At 48.1% G+C, this 24,795-nt stretch overlaps 1 protein-coding gene across 2 annotated transcripts in view; it reads right to left on the bottom strand.

Annotated features, from left to right (window-relative positions):
- LOC309648684 (uncharacterized protein C16orf78) overlaps positions 1-24,795 on the bottom strand; it is a 100,328-nt gene that overhangs the window by 36,891 nt on the left and 38,642 nt on the right. The window contains exon 1 of one of the 2 annotated variants that reach the window (XM_082437604.1): positions 1,503-2,768. The exons of the other annotated variant lie outside the window; for it this stretch is intronic. The gene's annotated coding sequence lies outside the window, so the exon portion shown is untranslated. Of the gene's footprint in view, positions 1-1,502; positions 2,769-24,795 lie in introns of those variants that run through there. 2 annotated transcript variants of the gene reach the window in all.

The following is a 24,795-nucleotide window of genomic DNA, read 5'->3' as shown; positions in this document are numbered from 1 at the left end:
TGCTCCTCCATCCTCCAATATGGCAGCACAGGATCCAGCCATCATGCCTACCTTTCCAGCCAACAGAAAGGAGGAAAAGAGAAGAAAGGGGGTGCTGCTCTCTAGAAGGACACATCTTAGAACCTGTACATGGTGTTTCAGTTTCCATGTTTGGGGCCAGATCTAAGGCTTGTGGGTACTCCCAGCTAGCAAGGGAAGCTAAGAAATGAAGTCTTTATTCCAGGCAACTTGTGCCAGCTAAATTTGGGTTCTGTTACTGAAGAAGGAGAGGGGATAGATGTTGGGGAAAAAGTAGCAGCCATTGTTATAGCTACAGAGTGTGAAAATGGACTTGACCACAGTCCTAGAGATTTCTTTGCAAGGGAGCAGAGAGTTGTAGCTGTTGGGAATGGGGTCTTTACAAGAGGAGGAGTGGGCAGGGGCTGAGCTGCAGGATCTCTGGGTCCACTGAGGTCCTTATTTGTGGGATGAGACTCCACCCAAGGAATAGCTGACTCCAGAAGGATGGTGGTGTACACAGAGCTCCCTGGAAGTGTCTTGGGGTTGGGCAGGCAGGCGGAGCTGTATCGGACTTAATCCTTAGCTGGGAGCTGGGCGCTTGGCTTTTGAGTTCCTGGCTTACCTGGAATCTTCTAGGTCACCTTCGGCAGGCCTATAACATGCCTCAGGCTCTGTTCCACCATCTGTAAGATGGGGACAATGTGAGGAATTCAGGGTCAGACAAGGCTGAGGTAAGAGGTACTTAATTCTGACATAACATTTAAGAGGGCGCCAAAAATCTCGGCAATTAAGATCAATATTTTAATGCAGTATTTTTTTATTGTGGTAAAATACATATAACATAAAATTTACCGGTTTAACCATTTTAAGTGTTCAGTTCAGTGGCATTAAGTATATTCACATTGTTGTGCAACCATCATCATCCATCTTCAGAACTTCTTCCTCTTCCCCAACTGAAATTCTGTATCCATTAAACACTAACCCCTTATTCCCTGCTTCCCCCAGCCCCCAGGATAACTCTACTTTCTGTCTCTCTGAATTTGACTAAGTAGTTCATATTAGTGGAATCAGGCAGCATTTGTCTTTTTGTGACTGGCTTATTTCACTTAGCACAATGTCCTTGGGTTTCTACCATGCTGTAGCATGTGTCAGAATTCTCTTCCTTTTTTTTTTTAAATTAATTTTTATTGGAGTATAGTTGCCCCTTCCCTTTTAAGGCTGAATAAAATTCCACTGTGGATATACCACATTTTGTTTATCCACTCATCCATCGATGGACACCTGGGTTGCTTTCTACCCTTTGGCTATTGTGAATAGTGCTGCTATGAACATGGCTGTGCAGATATCTAAGTCTCACCTTCATTAATGCAATATTTTTAAAAAAATCAAAATTCATGCAAAGAAGTCCATTATGAATAGACTATCAAAAAGTGAAAGACGAGATCAGGAAAAACATGGTGCTGAGCCACAGGAGAGCAAAGGGAAGGATGGGTAATACTCACCTTGCACGATCCTGTTTGTGGCACCCCTTAAATCTTGTGCCCCAGGCGAGTTTCTCACTCTCCTTGCCCTTGTCCTGGCCTGATGAGGATGAAAGGACCCTGGCTGAGCACGCTGGACCAGGAGCCTCCTCTTCCCCTACCACCCTGGACTGATTTAGGAACTGGAGTGATGGAGCAGCCTCTAGGTTAGAAAGCTGAAGCTGGGGTTTCTTCTCCCCTTGGATAGATTCATCTTAATTAGCCCCCTCAGATAACGGTTCCTTCCCAGGCTGAGGCAGCTGAATTATGGAGACAGTCACTATATCTTCCTTCCCCTTGAGTTGTTTTGCCAAGTGACAAACCAAGAGATGCATGTCCCCTGCTCCAGGTTGCCTTGCAGAGCTGGGTGTGAGGCCACTTAATGAGGCAGGAGACGGGGCTCCCAATCCGTCACCTCGTAGCCCGGGCGGGTGGTGCCTGGTGCTGTGTGCAGGGTGTGAGTGTGGGCACTACCTGTGCGAGTGAGCGTGTAGGGGTCCCACCAGGACGAAGAGACTTTCTCCTTCCTGAGCTCAGAGCCCCCAAAGAGGAGAACTCATGAAATTCCCAAAAGGGAGCATCTTCTCTTAGTCATTCAAGGAACATTTAGTGAGCACCTACCGTGTGCCAGGCAATGAGTGAGTAGGTGGGCATGAGGGTCGGTAAAGAGATGGGTCAGTTGTGGCCCTGACTTTAAGGAGCTTATAACAAAAAATAAATTTTTGTTCATGTGTCAGGAACTGAGGTGCGCCAGGTTATTGGGTGTGAGGGAGGGCAAACTATGGGGTGGTGAGAGTCCGTCCAGCTCTCATCCTTGGCTGGGGAGTGTGTGTGTGTGTGTGTGTGTGTGTGTGTGAGAGGAAGGGGCTGCCCTGGACCTTGCCTGCTAACCTGAGACTGACCAGCAGATGGCGAGAGTGCTACGGGAAAGTCAGGGACTGCTGTGGAGGGAGGGAGGAGAGAGAGAGGGAGACAGAGAGACGGACACAGACAGACACAGAAACACAGAATCAGAGACAGAGAGAGACAAAGACAGAGGCAGAGAGAGACAGAGAGAGAGACAGAGAGAGAGAGAGACAGAGAGACAGAGTATATTAGTCTGTTTGGGCTGCCATAACAAAACACCATAGACTGGGTGGCTTGACAACAGAAATTTCTTTCTCACAGTGCTGGAGGCTGGCAAGTCCAAGGTCAAGGTGCCAGCAAGGCAGGTTTCATTCTGAGCCCTCTTCTCTTGGGTTGTAGGCTGCCGCCATCTCACTATGTGCTCACGAGGCCTTCCTTAGTGTATGCTCTTGGAGGGAGGGAGGGAGGGAGGGAGAGAGAGAGAGCTCTTCCTGTTCATATAAAGCAGGCAGTCCTATCAGATTAGGGCCCCACACTTATGACCTCATTTAACCTTAATTAGCTCCTAAAGACCCTCTCTCCAAATACAGTCACATTGGAGTTTAGGGTTTTAACATATGAATTTTAGGAGGCACTATTTAGTCTACTGCAGAGAGAGAGAGAGAGAGAGAGAGAGACAGGGAGAGAGGGAAAGAGAGGAAGAGAGACAGAGACAGAGATGGGGGTGGGGTCGGTGGGGGGAGGAGGGAAGAGCCCACGGCACTGGGCTGGGATCAGAATTCCTGGTTCTGGGCCAGCTTTGCCATTCACTTCGCTGTGACCCCCAGCAGACACTTCCCCCTTGGAGCAGCCACGTCTTCACCTCCAAAGGAGGTAGATGTGCACACCCCCCATACCTGCTGAAGTAGCTACACACTTATAGAGAGCAGCTCTCAAGAGCCTCCCCCCTATTTTCTCACTCAGAGACACGGCAACCCTATGAGATGGGCATTAACGTTGCCTCCATCTTTCAGATGAGGAGACTGAGGGTCAGGGAAGTTAAGTGGCCTACCCAAGGTCACACAGCTCGGACTCAGACCCAGGTCTTCTGACCCTGTGGTCTAACTAGTGAGCGCTCTGAGAGGGTAGAAGATACAACACAGATACGAAGGAAACTCAGAATTTCTTCACACAGCTAAGGTTGACCAGTTGGTCTCGTGCTGGGGGTCTCTGCTGGGGCTTCCACAAAACTCTGGAGAAAGGGCAAATTTGGTGCAGGGAACACAGGCCCCCAAGCTCATGGCCGGGAAGCTGGCCCAGAGACCTGGGAACCCAGAAAAACACTTCCTGGACACAAGGATACCAAATAAAGCTGTCCAAGACGGTGGCTTCTGTCCTGCCTTGGTTCGCTGGGTGGTGAAGCACATCTAGCTCTTGACTTCCACTGTGTGGTGTGTATAGGGCCGTATGCAGAGGAGAATCTACTCCTTTTCTCTCCGAGACACACGAGGGACGCCTAAATCTAATAAGTTAATTTAGACTCCTAGAAACAAGATTAAATTTTCAAATGAAGGCAGGCTCTGACAGCTAAGGCATAAATCTTTTATTTAAAATAGAGACTAAACCCATTCAAATGCAATCAGCAATGACAGATGCAGATAGAAACAAGCTCTGATAGAATAGACGCGGCGTGGATTTGTTCGCTCTTGGTGACATATCACAAAGGGTGACCTCAAGTTCAGTCTGAGTGTCAGCCAACAGTGAGGACTCTGCATCCATTTCCATGTGGCTTGTTGACCCAAGGTGGGGCCAGGGGAGATGCCAAGGCAGGTGGGAGGGAGCCAGCCTCGGAGGTCATCGTCCCATTGCTACCCCCTCAGCTGCCACAAGAGGGCAGGAAAGAGGGCCAGCAGTGTTTGGCGGTCCCCAGAGTGGCAGCAAAGGAGCCTGAGGGGGAGAGAATGGGGAGCTGTCGAGAGCAGGCAGGAGACAGTTGAGGTAAGAGGAGAAGGTAGGTAAGGACAAGTGGGGCATTTCCTGGAGCTGCCAGAGCAAAGGAAGCTCTGCAGGCCCCAGACCTCCAAACAGTCTTCTGCTTCAGCTACCTGTGGGTGGGCATTCCTGAGTGCCAGACACCATGCATTCCCTACACGATCTCACTCAATCCTCACATCAAACCCTTTTACAGATCACAGGCTGAGGTTCAGAGGGGTCAAGTCCACGCCTGAATTGCACAGCCACTTAGTGGCAGAGTCACGAGCCCTCCCAGGACGTGCTGACTCCAGTCCCCCACCCTTCCCACCTGACACTCCACAGCTCACAGACATCCAGAGATGCCAGGGGGTCTAGCAAACATACTGGCACCTTGTTTGTTCTAACTCAGGCAAAGGACAGAGAATGATTTCTCCTAAGTATCACCCCCTTTTTGAAGTTTTCAGATGCTTGCTGCCAGACCTCTTTACAGCAGCACAAACTCAAAGTCACCACCACGAACATACATCCCTGAGGACCGGGGATTCCCAAATGGATAACCCATGAGTTCACGTTCAGGGGCATGTTTACCAGGATGCCGCTAACAGAGAAAAACCCCCACTCAAGACAGTGCTCGTGTCATGTAAGTTTGGGAAACACTGCCTACTACAACCCCTCCTGAAGAGTCACAAAACACGTTAGAGCATTAAAGCCTCTGAGAAGTCCAGCAGAAAAGAAGCCTGTTTAACCTCGTTTATCCCAGCATTGCCCCAACTTATTTGAACATGAAATGTTTGTGTTCCTTTCATTAGACATAAGATCACATCAATCCATCGTCCAAGGAACCCATTTTGGGAAACATTGATCTAAGAATATTTCAAGTTGGCCTGTGGCTCCCTGCTTCTCCAGAATGCGTATTATGGTATGTGAAACTTCACCATTAAATACTTGAAGCAGATGCCCAGAGAAGCCATAGTTGACACTGGTGGTTCTCAGTCTTTTTAGGATGTCTCCTTGGGTAACTTGATGAAAGTTGTGGGGTTTTTTTTCCCCCAGGTGGAGAGAAGCATGCACATACGTTATGTACACACACTCGAGTGTTGACTTCAGATTTAGGGGTTTGGGGGTTCTTTGTTGCCCAGAGGCCTCAGGTCATAAACCTCTGCTTAAAGTCACCATCAGCTGGAGTCCTTGGTGCCACTGGCAACCGAGCACTCGGCCTTGGGAAGAGGGCCAAGCCTGTTGGGGTTAGGGCTGCTGAGAGGGTCTGGGTGAAGGGGTCTGGTACACTCCTGTCCTGTGACAAAGGAAGCCCGGAGGGTCATGCCAGTTTCATGTGTTCAATGTAGGGGGTACTCAGCAGGGTTCTGGAGTAGGAACGGAAGGCATCAGGCAGCTTGGTGAGCAGAGACGTCTCTGCAGGTCTGAGGGACCTGCCCACAGCCCTGGGGGGAGTCTGAAGGTCAGGGCTCCCACATCTCTCAAAGCCCCCCATAGCCTAGTGCATGAGAATCTCTGTTGCTGATGCTTGCCCAGCACCCACTCCCTGTCCCCCCTTCTTCAGGGGATGACACCCTGGTTGTCCCTGGGGAGCCACCCCCGCCTCGAACTAGTCCATGTATGTGGTATGGCTCGGACCTCACCCCCAGACTCAGGGCGGGCTCGTGACCCAGGTTCATGACCTGGACAGTCAGAGGACACCATTTGTCAGGTCACAGTGACTGGTTTAGGGATAGGCATGCGATCCAAGCCAGAACAATTAGCTCCAAAGGGATAAATTATGGAACTCTTCCTGAGAAAGAGCACTTCTCTTGGGGATGTGGATAAAAAAGTACGCCTGGAGCTGCTGGTGGCCACCTGGACCCGTGAAGAGAGATTGCCTGAAAATGGATCCTCTACTGAAGAGATCAGGTAAGGGATGGAGAGCTGGGGTGTCCCAATGAGACTGTTTGAAACTATATCCAGCCATGACCCAAATTAATCCTATCCCTGGCACAATTACATGAACCAGTGCATTTCCTTTCTTGCTTAAGAGCATGTGTGTTGGATTCCTGCCACTTGCAACTGGAAGAGTCCTGACAAATACCCTGTGGTTAAAAACACATCCCAGATCCATGCCAGGTAGCTGAATTAGAATCTCCAGGAATGTAGATCGATCGATCTATCTATCTATCTATCTATCTATCTATCTATCTATCTATCTATCTATCTATCTATCTATCATCTATCTATCTATCATCTATCTATCTATCATCTATCTATCTATCTATCTATCTATCTATCATCTATCTATCTATCTATCTATCTATCTATCTATCTATCATCATCATCATCATCTATCTATCATCTATCTATCTACCTACCTATCTATATAGATATACATATCTTCCTGGGGAATCTAATGATCTAACAGCTCTAGCTTGTAGTAATTTCCCCTGCTTTTGTACCGTGGAGGTCACAAGATGCCCAGCTGGGGAATCCAAGATTATCCACATGTGGAATTCATCCAGTAAAAGCCCAGGAGTCAAGATATTTAACATGGTGTGTCCTTAGTTTATTCCCACTTTCAAGCTCTCAAATGGGGCTAAGAATCATGTGACTGTGGCAACTTAGCTTTGCACAGGAGCGAGAAACTGCTCTGTGTTAATCTAAACTCACCTCCTCATCTTCCTGTACCCACAGCTAGACCACACCTCCTATCCCCTCTTGTAGGTAGGTGTGGCCATGAGCTGGGTTCTAATCAATAAAATGTGAGCAGAAGTGATGTGTGCCATTTCCAGGCTCAGCTTATAAAAATCTCCCTGGATATTCTTCATGATTTTTCCTTTTAGCTCGATGCAGATAAACACAGGAACCTAAACACAGGAAGCCATGTTGGAAGGTGTCAGAGCCACAAGGAGGAAGGACCCCAGGGTACCCAGCACCAGAATCACTCTTGGAGGCAAGCTTCATGGCTATCAGGAATCCCTGTTTGGGGCTTTACACAAGCCAGATATAAATGTCTATTGTGTTAAGTCACTGGGATTGGGGGAATCCCAATCCTTCAGTTGTTTCCTTAACAGTGAATTTTTATGAATTTCAGATAACTTTTCCATCCATTGATTCATCTGTGTTTTATAAAAACTCTGGGTGGCAGTCTGGGAATGGCATTTTACAGATGACAATGCTTGTTCTAGCTTAAGTAGTTGGTAGGAGGATAGAAAATGCTTCTCAAAAGAGCAGTTTGATGCAGATGTGAAGAGACTGTGACGATAGCTCTTTCCTTGGCCCTGGCCCCCTTCCTATTTGTTCAGGCATTTCTGTAGTTCGAGTTATTCCCTGGGACTCAGCGTCCAACTTCCCACCCTCTCTGCCCCCAGTAAAGACTCTGGGGGCTCCGCCTCTGTCCATGGTGCTGAATCCAGTGGCGTTTGTAGAGCCTTGTTATGGAATGAACTTGGACTTAAACATTAGAACTGCGCTTTACTTCTAAACATTTGTTCCCTTGGAAAGTCTTTTTTTTTTTTTTTTAAATCATCACCTTTTTTGACCAGGATTCTTTATTTATTTATTTATGGCTGTGTTGGGTCTTCGTTTCTGTGCTAGGGCTTTCTCTAGTTGGGGCAAGCGGGGGCCACTCTTCATCGCGGTGCGCGGGCCTCTCATTATCGCGGCCTCTCTTGTTGCGGAGCACAGGCTCCAGACACGCAGGCTCAGTAATTGTGGCTCACGGGCGTAGCCGCTCCGCGGCATGTGGGATCTTCCCAGACCAGGGCTCGAACCCGTGTCCCCTGCATTGGCAGGCAGATTCTCAACCACTGCGCCACCAGGGAAGCCCCCTGGGAAGTCTTTTAACCTCTCCAAATGTTAATTTTCTTATCTGTGAAATGGAAAATTATACTTTCTTCCTGAGATTGTTGTGAAGATTCAATAATGTGGAGAAACTACTGGTGTAGTAGGAGTGTCGTTTTACACCCTTCTCTCCCACTTAAAAATTATTGAACCACTTCCTTCCCTCCCTCCCCTCCCACCAAGAACAGCAGGTGAGCTGAGGATGATTCTTATTTATGTGTAATATTGACTTCAAGGGTCAAATCCATCATCCACTGAGGTTTGAGTGAATTAAGAGAGAAAAAGGAAACAGACTCTAGAGAGACTATCCCTCGTGATTCTAGCTGCTATAGGCTATAAAGGGTTACAGGATATTCTAAGAGTTTAAGGGAAATGGAAATTTGAAACTCGAGGAAAAGTATGTTTTTTTGTCCCCTTTCTTAACTCGTAAAATGGTGAGGGGTGGGGGTGCGGGTGGCAGCTCAGTTTTTCCGACCCCGTAGAACAAGGGCAGCTTTTAGTATTCTCACCGCTCCTGGATCCTCTTCTTTGTAAAGATTTTGCCAACTAAACCCTCTGCACTGATTAAGGAATGACTAATTCATCTCCCCAATTTTATTAATAAAAGTCATTTAGAGGCGATTGTGCAACAGAAACAGTATTGAGCTTCCCAGTTTAATGAGATGTCTGATGCTGTAGTTGGTCTGTGTGGCCTCATTATCGGCTAAATGTGTGGATTCCCTTAGGTTTTCTGAATCTTTGCCAAGATTTCACAGGACCCAGTGCTACTTCTGTGAACCTCAGTGCAGGAGTCATTGCTTTCAGTGGGCTCTCAGCATCCTTCAAGCTCTGACCTGACTCTGTTGAGCTCTGATATACCAGGAGGCGTGGAGCGCAGTGGGCACAGGAGAGGGGGAAGGAGAGGGGGTGGTGGGAAAGCAATATGTACCTTGGGGGTCGGAAGAGTAGGGAGATCCCCTAGTGTTTGGCTTAATGCTCGTCTGGGAGATGGAATTCATAATCTATAGTTCTCCCTTCAAAATGAATGTAGCAAGTGGCAGAGAGAGAGAGAGAGAGAGAGAGAGAGAGAGAGGCTGGAAGGTTGTTTTATTAATGAAAACATGCCCACCAAGGGAAATAGTCAGTTGGTCCTCTTTCTGTCAACACGCTCTCTCTCGCACATAACGTAGGAAGCTAATTTGAAATAAGAAGGATGCTTGGTGGGCATAGAACTAGAGTTAGGGAGTTCATAGTTTTAATGACATTGTCTTCAAACTATGATGGCTATTGGGATAAAACTTCCTAGAAAGGGCTATTCAGGCCCTTTCAGGGGTGGAAAGCCCACTCTGTCCCAGATAATGCTGGAAGCAATCCACTAATGTTTTACCATTGGGCTCTGCCCCCAACTCGTGCCTGCTACCAGGGAACCCACCTGAGACATTCAAGCTGCTGCACTTCTTACGTGCTCTGCGGTTCAGTGAAGCTTCTCTTAGCATGGTGAAGCAATGGTCTCCTTCATGCTGCTGGCCCCCTTTTGTAATACCTTATTGGTTGGTTTCAGCCTCAACGGTGTCACCCTCAAGTTAGGATGACAGCCATTCTGGATGTGAACTGATGGCATTCTGAGTCTAGAGCCCGTTCTCTTGACCACAACCCTCACCTGCCTCTCTAAGGTGCCTGGCCCTTGAACTCTGGAGGCACAGCTTCTCCTTGCCCACCCTATTTAGAAAGCTCAGCCAGAGGGCCTGGTGAGCTAGAACAGGAGGAGATATCTCCCAGGACGGGCCGACCCTGACTCCACCTCTGCAGCCTCGGCACAGCGCAGGATTTACTCTCCTCCCAAAGGCTCAGGGCTCCGTCTCTCCCCGGGTTTATGAGCTGAGTAGGTGAAGGGCATGTTTGACCTTTCCAGTTGCTTCTCCCTGCTTCATCACTGTAGCTGCTACAGAAAAATGAACTTCCTTCATGCGTTTCCAACTGCCAAAAACACAGCAGCCACGGCCAAGGACTAGATGTGTGATTTGCTGTAAGCCTGGGACCTCATCCTTCCTGCAACCTGACGCTGCCACAGCCCAGATGCGAAGCAGAGGCCTTGTGAGGTCTCCCTTGGGCCCAGGACTGAAGCTCCCCCCCCGAGAAGGACAGAAGCTTAGAGGGCTATACAAGGTCTACGGCAGCCATTTAACTTTAAAATCTGCTCCCAGCACCCTGCTTTCCTCCCTCACTCTCAACCCCAACCTTTACCCTGATCCTCCTGGCCAGCTCGCTGCACCCCCGTCCCATGCTGCTGCCTCCAGAGCAGGTACATCTCTCCCACCTCTGGGGGGTCAGCGTCCCCACGTCCTTCCAGGCCCACCCACTCCTTCCCAAGTCCCTCGCCTGGGATGAGCTGCTCCTGCCTTGGTCTTGCTGTTCACTTTGTGACGTGCGTTGTGTGGTTGCCTCCTCTACTGTGGCCCCTTTACTTTCAGTCTTGGGTTCTATTTATTTGCAGGCTTTCTCTTTAAAACAAAGCAAACACAAGGTGCCATTGTCTGGATCTTGAGAAACTGTAGAACCCTCCTCTTCTTTTTGCATTGCTGGGTACATTTCTTGTTTCTACCCGAATGATCTGCCAAGGCGAGAATGTTAATTTATCTGAGTGGAAGTATGCCAACATCACCCTGAAATAAAGGTGACGGCACTTGGGATAAAACCCGAACTCCTCATGATCTGGCCCCACTCACCCTGACCTCATCTCCCATCTCTCCTCGTCACCGGCTAAGCTCTGGCCACACAGCCTTGAGTCTGGTCCTCAGGTGGGCCAAGCCTGTTTCTGCTCAGGCCTTTGCACCCATCATTCCCTCTGCCTAGAGCACTTCCCCCTGCCTCTCTGCAGGCTGGCTCCTTCCCAGCATGTGGGCTCAGCTCAACCTTCCCTGACCTCTCCATCTTGCCCCATACTCCCCGGTATCTCTCTATTGGAATATATTTTCCTGATATATTTTCCTCGCTGCACTTAATTTCAGAAGTCATCCTTTCTTTAAAAAATTAGCTTCACTTTGTTATCTTCATGCTCCGCTAGGACATAAACTCCACATGAACTGGGATCTTGCCCATCTTGCTTTTGTTGCATCCTTAATGCCTAAGAGTGCTGGGTGCACAGGAAGTACTGATTTCAAGTTTGCTGAATGAATAATGGCGGGGTGATCACGTACCAGTATCACATGCGAATGTCTGTCTTTCCCCTGTTTTGGGAGTTTCTACCCCAGCACCTAGTGTCTTGCCTTTAGCATGGAATAAATGTGAATGAAATGAATTAAAGGGCCCCTCACCCACTAGATCATCTTTTATGGGACAGGCCAGGTTGTGTGTTTCTGACTCGCCAGCATCTTGAAGAGCGTGTGTTCAAAGCACCTGTCGAATTGAATAGAATCCTTTGAAAGTATTATGTCAACTTTGCTAAGTGAGGAAGGAGGGCCTGTCTGGTCCTTTGAATGTGACTTGTTGGACAAACTAACACCTTGAGTTCTCATTCTCAGTTGTGGGTTCTGGGTCATGTGAGTGCAAAGGCTGTACCTCACACAGCAGATGTGTTGATGGAAACAGGGAGAATCTGCCTAAGATGCCGAGTGTCAGAGGAGCGGCACAACATCCTTCTGACACTTGAAAATTGCAAATTTGAAAGACTCCTTCTCACTTGTCAGCTGTCCAGGCCTCCCCTGCACAGATGGCTTCCAGGTCTCGCCCTCCCAGGCTGGATTTCCCATTGTCCCACAGCCAGCCGGCTGGTATCTTTGAGGCCCACCATCGGCACAGCAACTCAAACGTCCTAGTCGCTTGGTTTCAGACTTGTTTTCTCAGGTCTCTTTCAGTTACAAGTGACTTTAAAAAGGGAATATATTGGCTCAAGCACAGAAAAGACGTTGGGTAGAAGCTGCTTCAGGCGTGGCTGGATCCAGGGGGCTCTGTGTGACTCTGTTTATTCTTCATATGGGGTCTCCCATATGGCAGCTGTTAGGGGCAAGGTGGCCCCTAGAAGTCTCAGCATCACCCATCTACTTCAATTGTCCAAACATTACTCACTCCATTCTAGCCACTCACTTTTTTCTGTTCCTTAAATAAACCAGGCATACTCTTGCCTTAGGATATCTGCACTATTCCAAGTGCATGGAAATCCCTACCCCCTCCCCTCCATGGCTGCGTATCTCATTCTCTTACCTCCTACAAAGCTTTGCTCAAAGCTACCTTCTGAAGCTGCACCTGACCACCCGATTTAAAATCGGAATCCATCTCCCCAGCATTCCCAGTCCTTACTTTGTGCCTCTGCCCCCTCCATTGCAGTTACTGCCTTCTAACTTCCTGTATATTTATTATGTCTATTGTCCTCTAGCCCACTAGGATGTCTGTTTTGTTCGCCAATGTTTTTTCACCAGGAACAATTTTTTGTTCACCAAGGACCCAGTAGAGTCGTGTCATATAGTAGTTGCTCAATTTGTTGGATGAATGAATGAAGCAGAAAGAAATTAATTCAGCAACCAGACATAGGAAATACGGCAGTAAACAAACGAAAAACTCTGCCCCTTGGGACCTTACTTCATGGTGGGGAAGGCAGAGAATAAATGAGACTTTTAGGGAGTACTAAATACATGGAGTTTCAGGTGACAGTGTTGGGCAGGCAGACACGGCAGATGCCCACAGTCAAGACGAGACCTAGTTCCTGTCGTATGCTGAGAACCTGACAAGGATGGAGATGATTCTTGGTTCCTCTGCTGTTTAAATATTACTCTTTTTGAAAGCGAGACAGGATAAGCACATCGCTAATGACAGTAATAAAGTGTCTCTCAGATTTGTTTACAGGCTGTTTGCTTTTATTTTCATTCCCTCCCCGATTCGATTCAGGAGCGGGTGTGGGCAGCCCCCTGCCAGTTCACATTCCCTTGACATTTCCCACTCACGTGGTGTAATGAAGAAATATGCAAACTGGCTGGGAGCTACTGGTGTTTGGAAGCCCCTCTTGGAGCCGGCTGCTGCGTGGAGGAGAAGAGACCCAAACCAATAAGCAGGTATTGATTTGCATTGGCATTAATGTCTTTTTATATCAACACAGGTATTTTATCAAAACTTGCCTGGGGGGAACATCCATCTTCATATTGACTTAAATGGAAGATATGACAGGGTGGGTGTTCTATCTACATAGTGTGGAGCTCTGCATACAAATATAGATGCATAATCAATATTTCATCATAAAATTGTGATCTGGTTTTGATGTTTTGCAAAAAGAATCTCAAGATGAATAACAAAGTGCAATAATAATTTTGAAATGCAAAGATTTTTTTCCATTTTAATAAAAGTTGGGGGCTTCCGCTGGCCATCCTGTGTGGGCAGCAGGAAATGACCCGTCTGGCTGGAGGAGGGGTATGGTGGGAGCATTTGCAGACCAGAAGGCTGCCTCGGTTTTGCTGTTTGAGAATCAGTTGTGGACACGCTCTAGGCCTATCCGTTCATCTGCCTGTGGCCCCCATTGCTGGCCCACGTCCGGACCCTCTTTGGTCCCTTCTTCACTTCGGTGCCAGCTTCACTGTACTTTTGGCTCCAGGGGTTGGCAGGTGCCACTCTTGTGCTCCTGGAACCACTTTAACTGCGAAAGCTGAGAGCTGGAAGGGACTGGCAGTTTCTATGCCCCTGGGGGTCCCTCAGGCAGAGACTGAGGAGTGGGATTCAGAAAGCCCAGCTCCCTTGGCCGAGCTCCCTGCGGGATCAGGTGGAAGCCACCCTGGGGGCTTTGTCTGATCCTGCTCCTGTTCTCCCCCTGCCCCCCACTTCCTGGCCTACTTCTGCTTCCCCCTTATGAGACCCCCAGGAGCATTTCATAATATGATGCCTGCACGGGAAGCCTTGTCTACCAGTCTGCTTCGGGGAGATCTGACCTACAACACACCACCCATTCCAAAACGATTTATTGAGTCTCTACTGTGTTCCAGGCACTGTGGCAGGAGTTAGGGATAGAACAACGAGGGCAGCAGACACGGCCCACATCTCTGTATCAATTTTGGTGCTTTAGGTGGGCTATAAAGAAAGGCAATCTCACATGGATGGGAAATCAGAGGGCTCCAGCACCCTCACGATACAGCAGCACCGCGCACCTGGTTCCTCCACCTCTGCTCAGCTGGGCGCAGGGCTGGCTTCACCCTCAGGCTGGGAGTGCGAGGCTGCAGCACTTCTAGCCGTCACAGCCAGACATACAGCATCCAGAGGAAGACGAATGACCATCTCTGCTTGTGGCTTTCTCTTCAACGCAAGGACGCTTTCCTAGGTCCCTGTCTTCCCTAGCAGAACTACCTTTGTCTCATTGGCCTGAAATGGGTCACATGCTCCTTCTCGAGCCTGTCCCTGGCAAGGGGGTAGAATTACCCTTGGGCCAGTCAGGTTCACCCTGGGGCCTGGGGGTTGTGGTGGTTTCTCCCGGCTCGGGGACGTTTGAGGCCATGGATAGCTGAATGCAACGGCGGGGGTTCTGTTAGGAGGGAGAGAGGGTTGATGCTGGGTGGGGACCACTGCTCCTCTGTCACTCTGCCCTCTGGGTTCCTTCCTGGCACCTCCCTCTGGCCACCATTCAACACTCACTGTCTGTTTGTGAGATTTGGTCTGTCTTCCTTCTACGTGGTGACTCTCTGAAGGCAGCAACCTGTTTTGCTCACTGCTCACCTATGAATAGCATAATGTCACACATACAATTTGCTCAATAAATATTTGGTGAATAAATGAATGGTAATAGTGGCCAAATGAGTGTATAAATGATCATCTATGGTTTCAAAAGCAGATGTGAAGCAAAGGTGAGGAGGTTTCCCATCCCCCTCCAGGGGGGCATGCCCTGTGATGATGGCAGGGCAAGGGGACCACCGCTCCCGGATGAAGGAGCCAGGATAAAGCAGGAAGGGCTCCTTCTGGAGGGAGCAAGGGCTGAGGCTTTGGGTGAGAAAGGCCTGGGCTCACCTGGGCTCTGACACCGACTTTAGGTGTTACCCCTCCTCTCTGGGCCTCACTACTTTCTCTAGAGAAATTGGGAGGATTCGATCATCGACCAATTTGCTGAGCACTTCTCATGTGAAGATGCTGGGATGCATGCAGGAAAAGCACAGGGTGTGATTCAGGCGTTTGGGGGATCCAGCTGTGGGGCTCGGGGCTGGATCCTTAAGCTGAGGTTTGAAGGATGCATAATCGGGCAGCTGTGGGTGGAAATGGGGACGCACCGCAGGCAGAGAGAAAAAAGCAGGTAGAGAGATGCTGGGGTGGGACCTGGGCTTGTTTGAGGAAAACGAGGCTGGCCTGGCACGAACTTGGGGTGGGCAGGGGCGCATGGTAGGAGATGAGGCAGCGAGGTCAGTGGGAGCTGGAGCCAGGAGGTGGCACAGCACAGACTTTGTACTTCATTCCCAGGGTGACAGACATTACTGATGAGATTCAGAGTGAAGCGGAGGGGATGCAGATGGGCAGACTGGGTGAGGGGCTGCTGCAGTCTCCTAGCAGGAGTCGAGGTGGCTTGGACTGGCACAGTGACAGTGGCGAAGGAGAGAAAGGGCCTCATTGGAGAGGCCCTCAGGAGGAGATCTGGTAGCTGCGAGTCCAAGATTCTGCCCTGGTTGGGCGTCAAGGACACCTGTCCTCTCCTGCTACTTGAGCAGTAGAAACCAGGTTCTTGCCATCCAGGAGGGAAGCTTTCTTTCACTCAGTGCCCAGGGAAGGAAGGGGCGAATCAAGCACAATGCAGTTAAGAAATACTATGTAATCAATCACGCTAGCTTAAATTAAGTGCAGTGTCCAAACGTGTTGCCTAGCATTCTTTCCACACCAAGCAGAGGCCAAGGTGGATAACCAGTACCCCTAAAGTATCGCTATTTGAAGCTGGAGAAAGGCATCCTCATTATTTCTGGTGAATGAGAAGGTTGGAGGGGGGAAAAAATAAGGGAAGTGTTTGGGGGCATAAGTTCTAGAAAAACTAACACCCTGTCCAAAATGAGTGGTGATGTCACGGAAAGTGCATAGAATTTGGAGTCAGAAAGCCTGTGTTTGAATCCCAGTCACGCTGTGTGACCCTGGGTGGGTCATTAGCCTCTCTGATTCTTATTTTCCTCACCTATAAGATGGGGATGATAACAGTTGCTTAAGAAGGTGACTGTGGGTATGAAATAAAATAATGTTGGTGAATGTGCTTTGTCAGCTGCAAAGCACTATCTAATGTCAGGATTATCAAGAAAGTAGTTTTTAAGCAAAAAAAAAAAAAATCAGTTGGGTGATACTATTGAATTAATGTTAATTTGGGGGTGTTATGTCTTTATCCTTAGGAGATGCATGCCAAAGTATTTAGGAGTGAAATGTCAAGTTGTCTAGAACATTCAAATCGTTCAGTAAAACCCCAAACTGTACAGCTCAATACATTATCTGTCTATACATATATCTCCATCTATTTATATCTGTATCTATATATTAAGAGACATAAAGAAAAAGTGACATAATATTAACCACTGGGGAATCTAGCTGAAGGGTATGAGTGTTTATTAAGTTATTCTAAACTTTTCAGTAGATTCGAAAACTTTCAAAATAAAAAACAGGGAGAAAGTCACAACTGGACTGTAGATCTAGGTATGAAAGGCAGAACAATACCTCAGGAGGTCGTCACTCAAAGGCAATATCTCCCTGACCTTGGCCTTCAGTAGGGAAGTGCAGCCACTGCCACACTGTGGCCTGGCAGGGATGGAGCAGAGGTAAGAAATGCCCCAGCTTCTCTCCCTGATCCCTCCCATCTCTTCCTGGTACCCCCTGTGGGCTGAACCCACTCAGATACCAAGGGCGGAGCTTGGTGATGAAACCCATGGATATCAGCCTCCAAGGGCACAGAGCTGGCAGCAGGGTGGAGAAGGGCAGAAGATGGGTCCAAGGGACAACTGGGGAATGACCAGCACCCTCCTTTTGCAGCGACCGGCAGGCAGATACTCCTTTCTCTCAGTCCTCCTAAGGCTAAGTGAGAGGAAAATGACACCATCCTGACCAACAGTTCACCTGTAAAGTGGAGTCTCTGCCTGGATCCGGGACATATTTCCTTTTTTTTTTTTTTTTTGATTGGAGAATGATGCATGAGGAAAGCCAGTCTCTCCCTCCCTGATTTTGGATTTTATGGTGTGAGGACATGATGCCGGGGACTGCTGCAGCCCTGCTGCCACCACAACGGAGGGAAGGCCAAGAGGATGGCAGAGCAGCCCTTTCTAATTCTGCACCCAATTCCAGTGGGTGTGGGGGGTTTTCCACACAACCAAACAATTCTCTGACACCAGGTATCCTACAATTCAACTAAATTCTGACACTATCTACCTAGATGCTGCATCAGACACCACAGGTTAAGGGCTCCATCCTACAAGACTGCCCTCACACACCCATTTCAGATGCCAATTGCAAGCCCAGCTTGCTTCTGACTGGCTGTAGATCAGAGGTTCCAACGACCCCCTACTTGGGTTCCATTAATTTGCTGGAGTGGCTCAGAACTCAGAGAAACAGTTTACTTACTAGATTACAGGTTTATTATAAAAGGATGTAACTCAGATGGAAGAGATGCACGGGACAAGGTGTGGGGAAAGGGCACAGGGCTTCCCTGCCCTCTCTGGGTGCACCACTCTCCCCAAATCTCCATGTGCTCACTCTTCAAATCCCGTCCTTTCAGGTTTTTCTGGAGGCTTCATCACATAGGCATGGTTGATTAAATCATTGGCCTTTGTCGATTGCACTCAATCTCCAGCCCCTCTCTCCTCCTAGGAGGTTAGGGATGGGGACGGGGGTTGGGACTGTGGTTCTCTTGGCAACCAGCCTCCATCCTTAGGAGTGGTCTAAAAGTCACATCATTGGGCTTCCCTGGTGGCGCAGTGGTTGAGAGTCTGCCTGCCAATGCAGGGGACACGGGTTCGAACCCTGGTCTGGGAAGATCCCACATGCCGCGGAGCAACTGGGCCCGTGAGCCACAGCTGCTGAGCCTGCGCGTCTGGAGCTTGTGCTCCGCAACAAGAGAGGCCACGATAGTGAGAGGCCCACGCACCGCGATGAAGAGTGGCCCCCGCTTGCCACAACTAGAGAAAGCTCTCGCACAGAAACGAAGACCCAACACAGCCAAAAATAAATAAATAAATAAATAAATTTTTAAAAAACTTAAAAAAAAAAAGTCATATCATTAACATAACAAAACACCTTTATTGCTCTTATCTCTTGGGAGATTCCAAGAGTTTTAGGAGCTTTGTGCCAGATATAGGACCAAATACATATTTCTTCTTATAAATCACAATATCACACCCTTACTAAGAGCCCTGACATTGTTGAACAACCGAGTCAAACCTGGACCACCTGCTGCCAGGCTTCTCGTGTGTGAGGGTTCCCATTACAAAGGCCCTTGGTTGGGTATCTTGTCTCTTGCTCCCACTAGCATCCTAACTGAAGAACAGGTTAAAGTGGCCTCCTTAGTCATATTCTCTCCCCGACCTTCTAGAATTTCCACTCCGATGGTAACAAGAAACAAAAAACGATGAAAACAAGGGACTGGGCAATAAGAAAGAGAAAGGTATTGAGAGGAAATCTACTGTATCAGAGGAGGAAGATGTAGAAATACGCTCTATTGTTTGTCAATACTGTAGACATACAGGGTGCTAAGCTAATGGATTTAGGAGACCATGCTCTGGCCTGTGTAGCAAATACTGTCAGTGCCCAGCCCAGACCTCCCGGATCCCCTCATCAGCTGTGCACCCATCTCCCAGCTTCTGTAGGCTCTGCTCCTATCAGCTCCCACCTGTGACCTTCAGGGAATGCTCCTTGGGCCCTAGAGCTGCACCCCTTCTGCAGAGAGCCCAAAGCCCTCCGGGTGGCCTTTAGCCAACACCCAGCTCCTGTGAAAGCACACAAGCCTCGCACCCTCTGTCCCAAGGCTGGACAAACCCTGAGATGTAATTTGTGCCTAAGCCCCTCTTGTGACCAGGCTGCATCTGGGATTTCACTTCAATTACACCCTTGTTCGGCTTCTTCCCCTTCCCCATCCTGCTCCCCCACTCTGCTTAGTCCTGGGAGCACTGTAGGAGATGGAGGTGTGAATCACGCACGTGGCAGAGGTGTGAGGGGCATGAAAGGCTCTCTGGTGTCTTGGTACTTGGGAGCCCTGGCCAGCCTGTGGTCTCTCAGCTGCCCCTGATCTTGGCACAAACCTCCCTAACTGCCCCTCCTGCCCTCCTTTAAGGTGGAACTGCCCAGGCGCGCTATTGCCCAGCCTCTGATTCTCTCTCAAGTATTTACTTCATTTGCAAGTGGCTTTTCTCACCCTAATCTCATTAATGCCAGGAGGGACCTGAAAGCCAGGCATTTATCTGACAGTCATGTCTGTCCTGCTCACTGCGGTTTCTGCAGGGCAAGAAGCAGTCAGGAAGTCACAGAAAGAAGGGGACATTTGCTCCAATACAGACTTATTTAGTGTTTCCTGCCAAAGCCTCTCCCTTCACAAGGAATCCTTGCCTTTTGCTGACCCCGGAACGTGCCAAGACCTTGAGCGTGGCGGAGTGTGCCACCAACATTACCTCCCTGGTGACCCGTTTCGGTCACTAATCTGGGACGACATCAGTGGTTCCCCATGCTGGCTGCACGTTAGTTAGGTTCCCCTGGGAGCTTTTCTAAACGCACCTCCTCCTGGCTGTCCTCCCCGCAGGATCGCTTGGCAGGGGCCTCAGGCGTCAGTATTTTTCTAGCCCCCCAGGTAACTAGAGTGTGCAGCCAGGACCGAGAACTGCCGCTTTGCAGGAGGGAGCGTGTCCTTGGGGAGCCACCCCTAAGGGGCCGGCCTTCCCTTCGCCTGGGCTGGTTGGTCACCTTCGTTCTGGATGATCATGGCTTCTTTCCTGCTGTTCTCTTAGGTCATCCTTCTACTTTGTAAAATCTCTCTTTCTTTAAATATTCAAGTATAGGGCTTATCTGAAACTGTGAGCATTTCTAAAGATCACCAACTGTTGGTAACTGTAAGATCCAAGGAGGCAGAGTCCGAGGACGGATATGTGGAGACAGGCGTTCTTCCCAGTGTCAGGCGTCACCTGCTCTGACGGAAACTTGTGTCTTTCTGGTGGGGAGAGGAGCAGAGAGCGTGTTACAGGAAGGAGGGCCTGACAGGGAGGGTTAGACACACTGCTTACAGACTTTCTTAGAACATGCTGCCTTATCGGATCACAAAGACTGCTTTTTTAAAAACTCACAGTTTACCACTTAGACATCAGACAGGAATATTTTACCAAGGCATCAGAAGTGCCACTCTGAACAGCAATTTAGCCTTTTAAAAATCATTTTCACTTTCCTGTTCTTTTCACCTATATTCAAGGGGGAAAAAAGCAAAGCTTGATCTTCAGCTGAATGACATAAACCTCCATTAATTACCTAGAAAGATTTGCTTTTTTTCCCTCCAGTCTAAACACTTTAATGCCCTCTATCAAAGGCACAGGTAGTCTGAGGGAGAGAGTTTCAGATCACCTTTACCAGCACACTTCAGGAAATTCTGACATTTTAAAATAATTTTAGAGGACATGTTAATTCCTTCCCTTTGATGGTTACCCTGTGGATTCTCATATTTTCCTTTCTTTCATGTCTGCCACTTAAGAAAGACACTATTCTTTATTTGATTAATGATGTTAGATCCAATTCCTGGCTTATATAGAAAAATAAAATCATTTATTTGGCCCTATGTAGGAAAAAATAATCATTTAACAGATGGTGTCTGCCAATTTTTATCAGTTTTTTGTGGGAGGGAGTGAATACATGCAACATTTATCTGTTGTACAACACCAGGTCATCTAGCCTCCTGATCCCCACAAACATTTCTTTCTGAGTTGGAGTTATGCACCAAAGAGAAATATTGCCATTTTCCAGCGCAGACCTACCAGCTGTTACTATGGCCCTTGTCCCATTGCCTGTTCTACGAGACCAGTAGGTTTCAACTCTGGCTGCCCAGCACTTGGGGCTTAAAAATATATGGATGTGTAAGCCCCTGGCCATAGAATCAGAGATTCTGATTCAACTGGTCTGGGAGGGGGCCCAGGCCTCAGTATATATAGTGGACCCCCCAGGTGATTGTAGCATGCAGGTGGGTTTAGAACCACCACTGTTGACTGTCAACTCTTCCTGGTAGCAACACTGCCTTCTTCCCCTGGTACCCCAGCACCTGCCGTGGAGTCTGGTACATGATAAACGTTCACGAGTCTGCTATGAATTATATCCCGAATGGAAGTTGGAATCCTGATACCATCACATGACAATATCACCCTCTTCTGATGTATTTCCCAGATGCTATATATTAAGCGAGAAGTCTTAGGATCATCAATTCTAAAGAAGCAGGATTGCTGTCATACTAATGTGCCATGGTTCACTCTGGGCCCACATTCCATTACTTGCAAACACTCAAAGACAATGACATAGCATTTAGCCTGTAAAAATGAGTCAATATATTGCAAAGAAATATTAAGTTATTTAAAAAGGCACAGCAATAGATCCTAGACATATGAAGCAAAATAGCACAAGTAGCAGCAGTACCTAATTACTTTCATTTGCCCAAAACTGTAGAGAACACTGTTCAAAATAAACACCCATTTCTTCCACGTGCCTTTCAGGCAAAGTTTTTGAGATAGCTACCTGAATCCAACAGCAGAAGCTGAATTGTCAATTTGGGGCCTTATTTTGGCTGGTTAGCTGACTGATTGAGTTACATGTTCCTTCATTTGTCTCAGGCCTTTGAGCCTCTTCTTGGTGCCAGGCACTGATCTAAGCCCTGGGAAACAGGGGTGAACTCCGGCGATGTGCGCCAGATCTCGTGGAGCTTATATTCAATTGCGGGAACTAGACAGGATAGAAGCAAGTAACAGCATGCAGTTCAGATAACAAGTCCCCTGATGAAAACAAAGCAGGAGGATCTAATAGTGAGGAACCAGGGATCGACTTCTGCCTGGTGGCCAGGGAGGGCTTCTGTGAGAGGTGACTGGCGAGGTGAGGTCTGAGATTCAGAGGGCAGACTGTACTGGGCAGGGAGACAGCAGATGCATAAGCAGGAAGGAGCTGGCAGCTTGAGCGGTAGAAAGGCCAGGGGCTAGAGCTTAGCAAGTGAGGGAAGGGTGGTACGAAATGTGAGGCCTGATCACGTAGGGCTTTGCGCACCATGGTAAGGAGTTTGGGTGGATGAAATTAAAATGTTCAATGATATCAGTTTTCACTGTAACAGAATCGCCACCACAGAAGGGGGCTTCAGTGGGAAGGTTTGATCGTGTGAGTTTTGTAGCTCTGGGGAAGCCCTTCCACTGGGTCAAGCCAATAGAAATAATTACAAGAATTTTCTTTTCTTCTTGAGTGTTAGGATGGGAGTTGGGGTGTTGGGCCAATTCATCTGTTCAAATATCACTTCCCCAAAGAGACCTGTCCTCACTGCCACCCATCCCTCTCAATGCCCTTCTCTTATTCTGGTGGCCTTTACAGGTCTGACCACTACTGATATTATATATCTACTTGCTCATTTCACACTTCTCCCTCCCCACCAGAATATAAGCCCCTGAGGTCACGGACTTCATTTATTTTGTTTTCTGCCGTATTCCCAACACTCAGCACAATCCCCGGCACAACCAACACTTGGAGAACGAATTTCTTGGAATAAATGCCATTGGATTTTGCTGCATTTATTTGGGCACAAGGGATTTGGGAGAGTCCTAGTGTTCTTGGGCTTCTATTTCCTAAGCACATTCGTGTCCCTTCTAATATTTCTGCTTTAATCACTTTAAATGTACTGACAAGCACAACTGACCAATTAATAGCACTTATGCTCTTGTTACATCATTTGTAATCCACGATGCTCTTTCTATTTGTAACGGCCTTTCAATTTTTCATGACTCAAAATGGAGGACATACATAGTGAATACAAATAGCAAATTGATTAAATGTAATGCATATTCTACTGCTTGCTGGGTTTATGCCTCTTATTAATGACAGAACTCCAGCAAATTCTCATGAAAACACTGATGACATACAACCTTTAATGCAAGATGTTGGCGCGCTAGGGGTCCTAAATTTTCCTAATTACTGAGCAACAGACATTAATTTCCCAGACGGCAACCTCTGTAAATAAGAACATCAGCGTGGCTGCTTTGTCCAAGTTCTTTTTGCTGAGCACAAAACCCATCACGCAACCCAGTTTTACTCCACCAGACTATTTGTGTTGTGTTTCAGAAAAACAGATACACTTGAGAGATTGCCTTATGAGCAAAGTATAAAGGACACCACTTGTGCAAAATCAAATGTATTGTCTACTGAGGGATTGCATGTTTTCTGGAATGCTAATATACTCTGATATGGATTTCACATAGCTTCAGCTGGTGGGCTGAGCATTAAAGCATCACAAAGGTGATAAAGCAAAACAAGAAAGCAGATAGGGATCAGAGTCTGAAATGGAGACTATGGTAAAGGAGATGCTTTTCAGAGATCCACCTGGCTAAATGTGCAGTCTTGGTCTCAGATTGCCAAAGAATGAGCTGGTTTGCAATGAGAGGCCATGTGGACCAATCTTTTCTTTCCCATTAGATAGAAAACCTTCTGGGAAGCAGGTGTTTTCTTTGATACACTGGTGGGTAAGGTGACTGGTTTAGCTAGATTGGTACTGGGAAAACAGTAAAGCACTCGTCTGATAGGTCTGTAAAGAGAGTGGATGAAGTGGATAGGAGCATTTGTAGAGGCCCACTTACGCTTAGCAGCCAGCATTCACAGCCTGCTAGATGCTAGAAGCCTGACCACTGCTAGTAAAATCTCCCTCCTCCAATACTAATTGGCTGTGCTGCAGAAGGAAAGTTGAGTGAGTGAATGGCTGGCTACGGTCCTTGCCCACTTCCCCAACAGTCTAAGCCTTGACAGGTCTGCACCCATGACGAGCTGAGCTCTGAGTGGGTGGAATTCCAAACCCAGGGGAAGCAGTGGTCTGCCAAAGTGGGCCCAGCCAACTTAAGGCCCAACTTTAAGCCTAAACCAGGCTTAGCAGATTCCCTTCTGCATTTTAAGTGTATGCACCATCTTAAGTTGGAAACCCCAGAAAAGACCCAGAGCCAAGGATGTGAGAACCAAGTGGTTTATTGGGAAGTAGAGGGAGCCTGGGAAGGTGAAGGGAGAGGGGAGACAAGGAATGGAAGGTGGTTGGACAAGAAGGGGGGAGCATTACTAAGTCAGCTACCATGGTGGGTGACTGTAGTTGAACCTCAGAGGGAAACTGGAAAACTGTGCAAAACACATGCCTTGGAATTAGCTTGGTCAAGGGGGCGAGGCAGCTGGGATATCTATCCCCATATACTCCACAGCCCTTGGTTAAGGACGCCTCCAGGGAGATGTTAATTCCCAGGTACTTTCAGCTTCCCATGCTATGGACAAAGTGGGTTCCAGTAGCCGAAGGGCAGCCTGTCTGACAAAGATGCAGCAAATATGGGTGGAGCACCTGCAGAGCCATCTTCAAAAGTCACCCCAAGGGCTAAGGATTCCCTCTGGTAGATGCAAAATCCACACCCTCCCCAAACTTCTGAAGCTTCACTCTTACTCATGATGAAAATGTCTGATAGACTTGCGCCAGGCATCGAGTACACTGTTGAATGTGATTTGAAAGGGGGTT

The sequence above is a fragment of the Balaenoptera physalus genome (genome assembly GCF_965194825.1).
Source record: "Balaenoptera physalus genome assembly, chromosome: 19".
NCBI lineage: Eukaryota > Metazoa > Chordata > Mammalia > Artiodactyla > Balaenopteridae > Balaenoptera > Balaenoptera physalus.
The sequence above is the reverse complement of the archived record's forward strand: the minus strand, read 5'-3'. Positions and strand labels throughout refer to the sequence as shown.